Consider the following 8,164-nt stretch of genomic DNA (forward strand, 5'->3'; position numbering starts at 1 on the left):
CAGATTTTTTTAAGTTTAAAGAAAAACAGAAAAAAATAGCTTTGATTATTCATTACAAATTTTCTGTCACCAAATTAACCTGATTTTCTCAACTCCATTTTTCATTCAGTTATTGACAAATCCAATCAATTATTTCCAACACTCGCAGCATTAAAATAACAACCAATTACAGGTGATGACAGATGCAGCAGGTCATAATGTCACATATTCTCAAGACTCGGCTCGTTTAATTTCCTGAGCCATGGCAAAGTCTGCAGTTTAACGAACAAAGCTAATGCCCAGAGCTATGTGACATTTGCCCTCCGTTCAATCAGATGTTTACAGGCTTCATTATTACTGACATATTCCCAGAAAATGTTCAAGCATGATCNTTTCTGGTATTTTTTCTGACAACAATATTTGTCATTATTGACTTATATTATGAGACTCTTTAGTGCCAAGAAAAACACGCTGGTACATTGTCGAAACATGACAGGAATTTAACTAATTTTTTTGTGACAAACAAATACATCAACCTATTTGGAGCTCTTTCGCTTGAAAGAAATATATGTTACTAGTACTCAGTATCATTGAGCGTTAGCAGAACTGGAATGGGTTGATCGTCGGGGGGTTGAATGCCAGTCTGGCTGTGCATTTTTCCTCTCCCGTTACATTTGGTGCCTGATATGGCCAGGCCTTGTATCAGCTACTAGGTGAATGCTTAACATGGGATACCAGAACCTGGCCGTGCATATTTCTACTCCTGTTACAGAATGCCTTAAAACCCAATTAATTTAAATAGTTTACCATGGAATTCTGCAATAAATAGGCAAGGTGATGGAATTTGAGGTTTTACTTTACAAAAAATTCATGGTCAATACTTTCCCTAACTATTGTTTGTTAATTTTCACAACCTGTGACCCATTATTCTGTATCATTATCTAAAGCAAAATCCTAAAACCTCCCTGTACAATCTGCAGATGCATGCATGACAACTACTTCTTTTGTGAAAACCAGTGCTTGCTGATGAGGTACAGGATCAAAAAATGGAATCGAAAGAGAGTCCAGGGACTCCGTACATACAAGAGAAACCTCATTTGCGTTTCAGTAAGACTAACCAAAGCTTTAGTATTAAAATTCATCTTAGTGTAGGTGACATTTGAGCAGAATCACAAACAGAAGCGCAGTAACTAATTGATCCCAAACAATCCATAAAAAAGAAGAACAGAAAAATGCCACAATATTTTGTAATATGCCTGAACTAAAAATTAATTGGCAACAACTTTGTATGCAAGTACACATTAACAACTGACACTGATCAATGGGATCACTCACAAGCTGTGCTACCACAACAGGCCCTGGAAAAAGCCATTTGTCAGAAACTGACACAAAAAAAATGAAAAATAAAAAGTCAATGAAATTAGTTTGAACATGTCAACAAGCAGCATTTAGCACCTCAAGAAAGGGATCGTCCAGTGTAAGCATCGATGACTCAATAGGACAGTTTAATGTAGGTGTATAGTGGTTTTTTTCTTTCTTTTTAGAAAAAACATATTTCTATGAATAAGTTATAGTGATTTTTTCAGCAAGATTTTTTTTTTTTAATTAAAGGTGCGGGTTTTAGTAGGTTGGTCCTGAAACTGAAAAAAACAATTTAAGGATATGGCCCATGCAAGTCAGATAACAGTCTTGAGACAGATTGTGAGGAAATATCTTATTAGCCTTGATTGCTTAAGATATGGAAGCACCGTCGTCCATTGGTTAAAGGACCCTGGGCTCGTGGCCGAAGGGTTGCGGGTTCGAGTAACAGCACAGCACTGTGTTGTATCTTTGAGCGTACAGCCGGTGCTGCCATTTCGGTGCTCACAACTAGCATTCTACAATTCTAGCACTGCCCAACTACGTACTCGTTTACAGCTGAGTAGACTGGAACAAGCAGAGTAAAGTGTCTTGCTCAAAGATACAACACAATAACTTTCTCTACTCAGCTGTAAACGAGTACGTAGTTGGGCAGTGCTAGAATTGTAGAATGCTAGTTGTGAGCACCGAAATGGCAGCACCGGCTGTACGCTCCCAAGGGAGTTGAGAAAGTTATTGGCTGGTTGCAAAGGCCCTATAACCACGGATAATAATTTGTGAACCGCTTTGTGACGACCTACGAACTAGGTTGTGATAAAGCGGTATATAAGAACCTCAAATTATTATTATTATTATTATTATTAACATTTACCATGGTTTTATTAAGATAAAATCATATGGCCCTATAGGACCAAAGCATTCCTATCAGAGTTAACAAGAAGTGTTACCGAATTGGCAGACTAATACCCCCGTCCTGCAGTGCTGCACCAAGAACTGTAGGAATAGTTCTTCTGGGAATGTTAATTTTTAAACAAAGGGGCAAAATTTATGGGAGGCATTTCCAATTAAAATACTGTATTCACATCTCCTCAATGTAAGTGTTATGTGTACCAAGTATCATTTGAATATGTGCTGTACATTGGGAGGAGTAGCATAAGTAATGTTTTTAAACAAAGGTGCAGGGGTGGAATGACCCACTTGTCCAGTGGTTTTCCGGGTGGACCAATAGATTTTCGGGTGGACCAATAGATTTTCGACAAGCTATCCTGCCGGGCCAGTAGATATTTTGTAAAGTTCTCTAAAATTTCAGCAGATTTGAAAAGTTTTCACTTAAGCCCAAAATATATACCACAGAGCTTCTAGATTTAAAAAATTTGGTGAGGGGTCAGGAGATCTAGACTATCCAGTTCCTGTGGTGCTCGCTTGGTCCTGCAGCCCTTGTTATCTTGACCAGTACACTTCAAATTGGACCAGTGGATTTTTCCGTAGACTGGCCCTTTTTGAACCAGCTACCATTGTTTTTTAAATTCCACCCCTGAAGGGGTATACCATAAAATGTGGAGATAACCTTAGTTAAGATATATATTTTATTCACATCCCCTCAATGTATATCAAGTGTTATGTGTACCAAGTATCAATCAAATTGGTGCAGCACTTTGGGAGAAGTGCAAACAATGGTTCTTTTAAAGAAAGGGGCATAACTCCATTAAATTCCATTAAATGGAGAGGTAGCTCCTGTCTATAGACTTTTTTTACATTCCTTCAATATAATCATAATCATCCCAGGGTATATCACTCCGACCTCACCCCAGGGTATATCACTCCAACCCCACTCCAGGGTCTATCACTCCGACCCCACTCCAGGGTCTATCACTCTGACTCCACCCCAGGGTCTATCACTCCGACTCCACCCCAGGGTTTGTCACTCCGACCCCACCCCAGGGTCTATCACTCCGACCACACCACAGGGTCTATCACTCAGACCCCACTCCAGGGTCTATCACTCCGACCCCACCCTAGGATCTATCACTCCGATTACACCCCAGTGTCTGTCACTCCGACCCAACCCCAGGGTCTGTCACTCCGACCCCACCCCAGGGTCCGTTACTCCAACCCCACCCCAGGGTCTGTCACTCCGACCCCACCCTGATTAACACCTGATCAACAAATAACTAATCTCTGTAACAGTAAAGTTTACATACCTGAATTATAAGCCATCTCCTTGCTCCTTTTACCAAGCATTGGTGACCACAGGGGAATGCTGAGTACATAACCGGAACCACTGACAGCTGCTGTACTGCCCAACACATGGTTATCACTGGAAATAACACTTGTTCTTGCTACAAAAAAAATCAACATTAAGGTTATTTTGTGGTACATACTTGACCTCTGTGACCTTGAAAGAGGGTCAATCCATTCCATTTTAGGGTGAACAAATCTGATATTGATCCACAGGCCAAATAATACACTGTCTCAGAATTTTTAACTTTTAAAAATTTGACTCCCTCATTGGAACCCTGACACTATCCTTTTACATAATATATATTACAGCAATATTAATTCCAGTACAGGCAAAAACATCATCACACTTTATATCATTCACCCCTGCATGTCGGGGATAGAGAAAAAAGGGTATCGTAAGAGTTGACTAACGTGGGAACCCCCTGCAGAATTGTGCCCTCTACTCGGGGACGGAAAAGCCACCAAAATAAATCTGCTGCACCCATTGCAATATTTGGGATCTTTATATTTCTATCTACTTCTGGCTTCCTTTTATTTCCTAGCTTGGCAACACCTCGTTTTGGCTTTAATTTTGAACGTTTGCCCAGGTGAGGAAGGCAATGGGTTCTATCCCAGGGGCGGGACATACCAAAGTCCTTAAAAATGGTAGTTGTTATTCCCTGCTTAACGTTAAGCATTTAGGGTAATGCTAACAACTAGTTTACCCGTTGTCAGTATAATGTGACTGAGCAGAATGCTATGCTGAGTGCCTTCAGCATGGTATTTCAGTTAGATAGCACTTTAAAGTTGGCTTCAGATCAGGGCTATCACCAGGAGGCAAGTACACCAACATACCCTGTCACCGGCACACATGCACACTTACACACACACACGGAGCACGTCCTTAAATGACCTTAGCTCTTAATAGGACGTGAAACGAAATAAACCAAACCTAACTTTATTATTGTTTGTAGTCCTGAAAGAACACAACTTTAAACATTTTGACCCCTGCGACCTAGAAAGAGGTATAAAATCATTAATTTGAATTTTGCATTCCCTTATCCTAGCAAGCTACATTTTGTACTATTGGTTCATTCAAAGTTGAATGTGTGACCTTGAATGTAGATGTATGTAGATGAACAAGAGCCAATGTCATTTATTTAAACAATCTCAACACAGTTTTATATAAACTTAGCAATTAAAAGCTACCTAGCAATTACCATGACTCAAGACTTTGTGGTTCTTCAGAAAAATCCGCGCAGAGTTTTGTTATATTTGACCTCTCAACGGAGTTGATAGCATTTTACCACAAGGTAAATAGTAAATACCAAACATTTTATGGAAGAAGTCGTTAAATGTTTTAACAAGTTTGATCCCTGTGACTTTCAACATTGGGCAAGGTCCTTTATTTTTTTAAAGTTAATAATGTCCCCTTACCAAACCAAGCTACTGGACATAGAGGCTCAAAATAATTAATCTTGCCATAGGCTGTACTGTTTGTTGTGTATAATTACATGTAGGTGAAATTTGAGATTTTAAGTTTTAGCCCAGTGGCTTTGAATATACATTTAGGTCAAGGTCATTTACTTCATATCAAATTTGACAGCTTTCTTCAGCAAGCTTCATGACATATATAATTGAAATGACTCCAGGCACTCATTTCATGAACAATCGTAATTTCTGGCTCCCTTACACGTTTGGCCTTGAAAATAAGGGAACCAGTATTTGTATGGTTGCATTCAAATGACACATTTAGATCTATGTACCGTTTGGAAAATACGGCTGCAAATTAATTATGAAGTTAATTAAATACTTTGTCTAGAATATATGAAATGGAGAATTGCGTGGCACAACCAGAGACGTATATATTGTAATATATATGTCTCTGGCACAACTTAGATGTACAGATTCCATGTAGATTCCTTCGTGTCAGCTTTTCCCACGTCAAGTGATCAGTTCGTTATCATGTGCACCGATCCGCGCGACTACCTCGCATTCGGAAATTAAGCACTTGTCGATGTTGCCTTACGATAACAAGTTCATGATTTCAGAAGAAATAATGACTTCAGTGTATTTTAGCCAAGATGTTAGTTATTAAGTAACGAATGATCACATTTCATCATCTAACAGGTGTACGCTTCCGGTTGATGAAGTCACTTTCTGTATTCTAATTGACAGTTCGGTAAAATACATTTGTACGGGTCCAGATATCTCGGCTTTAGTAGTACACATTATTAAATGAAATAGATGATGACAACCACTTTATTAAGAATGTACTCCTCTGTGAAGTCAAAAATTTCTTTATTAAACTTATTTATATATAATTTTGGAAAAAGTTTGTTATGATCGGACAAACATATACCAAATTCAACATAATATGCGCCTTTTGGCGTTATCGTTTTTGACAGTATGAGGACCAAATTCATACAACACCTTTCAAGTGTGCCATCAGAAAATTATGAATGCTTGCACAATTGATAAAAATTATATTTTCTTCTAAAATATGCTATTAGTAGTACAATACCAATATTGTATAATTTTCACTTTGTTGCATAACATTTTTCATAATATTGAACATTTAAAACTTACACAGCAAAAATGAACTTGGTAGGTTAAAAATGGTGATACCATGACACTTTTAGTGATAGATATAACGTCAAAAGGTGGAGTTTTAGCATTGTGTACAGTGCCAGAATTACACATTTTTGAGATATTCAAAACGGCCGCCGAATTGGTCATTTTTTATACACCTGCAAAAAAAATGTGTTTTGCAAACAATGGGCATCTATTTTTTATATTATTTTTGCATATGCATGTGTTATATATTTGATAAAAACCTGCTACATGTATAGTAGATCAAAACGAGATTTGAACGTGACCAAAACCTCAGAAGAGTACATGTTCATCCTTAAAGGGTAACATATTTACTGTACGGATAATTCCAATATATAGACAGGATAACTACAAACAATATATCAAGTCTAGGGGAGACCAGTACAATGTTCGTCCCCAGATAAGTCGGGATACCGCTGATAGATTTGGTCTTGTGCAATTGCCAATATTTCTGCCGTTACATGCCATTTTGCTGGTTTCAACGTTGGGTACAAATCAGAAACATATAAAGCCAATATAAACATAAAAGCACAAGGACCTGAGAATTTGTTACAGCTATATTTGGGCCTAAACTAAGGTGTTCAGAGTAATTTTATAGCTGCAACAAATTCTCAGGTCCCTGTGCATAAAACAAAATTTCAAAGTCAACTCTTATTAAATATTTTAATACATGTTTGTTGTAAATATATTTTCTTCATGTAGTGTACATCTATAGCATAACCAGTAACATGTTTATGTGTTACATTTCCATATGTAAAATGTTAAAAACATGTAGGTGTCGAAATGAAATAAAACATGTTACTATCCTATACACTAAACCAGAGACATATAAAGCTAAACTAATGTTGTCAACCAGAATTTACAAAAACACAGCGTCCAGATGAGTAGTGTCCAATGACATGAAACTGGAGACTTGTTGTCAAGAACAGACGGAAATTAAAACCCAACAGTGTGATGATCATTGAACCAGCATCTCACCACTGAGTGCATGGAGCAGATGTTTATTGTCAATTTGGATCCTGCCTGGATTACATAAATATGGTGTGTCTTAGCGTTGTAAGGGGGATTTCATATTTCTTCAAGCAAAAACCAGCTGAGTGTAAATTTCAATGAAATATATCTACCAACCTTTCAGCATTTCAGGAAAGCTGTCATCAGATTGTACAAGACAGCCACGATCTCTCGAGTAACTCGAACGATGAAAAGCTACAGAACTTTGACAATTTCTACAGCATACCGGTACCCTTGTCCTGACATAAGTATGTACCAACGCTTTTTATGCCCAGTCTCAATTCTCCTGGACAAAGATGACAAAATAAATTCATGGACTTTGAAAAAAGGACTAAAAGACTGCGTTGTTGATGGTTGTAAGATTCACAATCATTCAACGTCTGAAATATCTATCCGATGACTGCCAAAAAAGCCGTTATGTCAATTACATTTCATCTTTTCCACCTGAAAATCACCTTCAAATTTTAAAACGATTGGTAGTCAGGTATTAAAGAGGACACCTTTACTAGGTTTACCCGTTTATACTTATATATTTACATTTGCATGGCATTGTCAGCATATAGCCTCTTTGAAAGCTGTGTCGTTGATGGGACTTTAATTACCATGCCGCACGAGACACAATTCTTAGCGTATTAATTACAACACTGACCGGAACTACAATATCCAATGTAAATAAACATGACGGCTGCTGAAATATCGCTGGGCATTGTGAGATTTGATAATGTCATTGTAAATTTATGTGCAAAATAAAAAATAAAATAAAAAACACTTTTATTACAACGAAAACAAGACCAAGGTCTGCAATATCGTACAAAATGCACATCGGTTGAAATCACCAATGCCGGCAATGGAAACAATTTTAACGCTCATGCAATTTATCAGAAATATCGTCTGTTACACTGCACTGATCAACAGGGGTTCGTTATAAATGTCTGAAATACACATATTCTATAGACCTACTGACACATATGTTACAGACCTA

This window comes from Mizuhopecten yessoensis, unplaced genomic scaffold (assembly GCF_002113885.1).
Source record: "Mizuhopecten yessoensis strain PY_sf001 unplaced genomic scaffold, ASM211388v2 scaffold807, whole genome shotgun sequence".
NCBI lineage: Eukaryota > Metazoa > Mollusca > Bivalvia > Pectinida > Pectinidae > Mizuhopecten > Mizuhopecten yessoensis.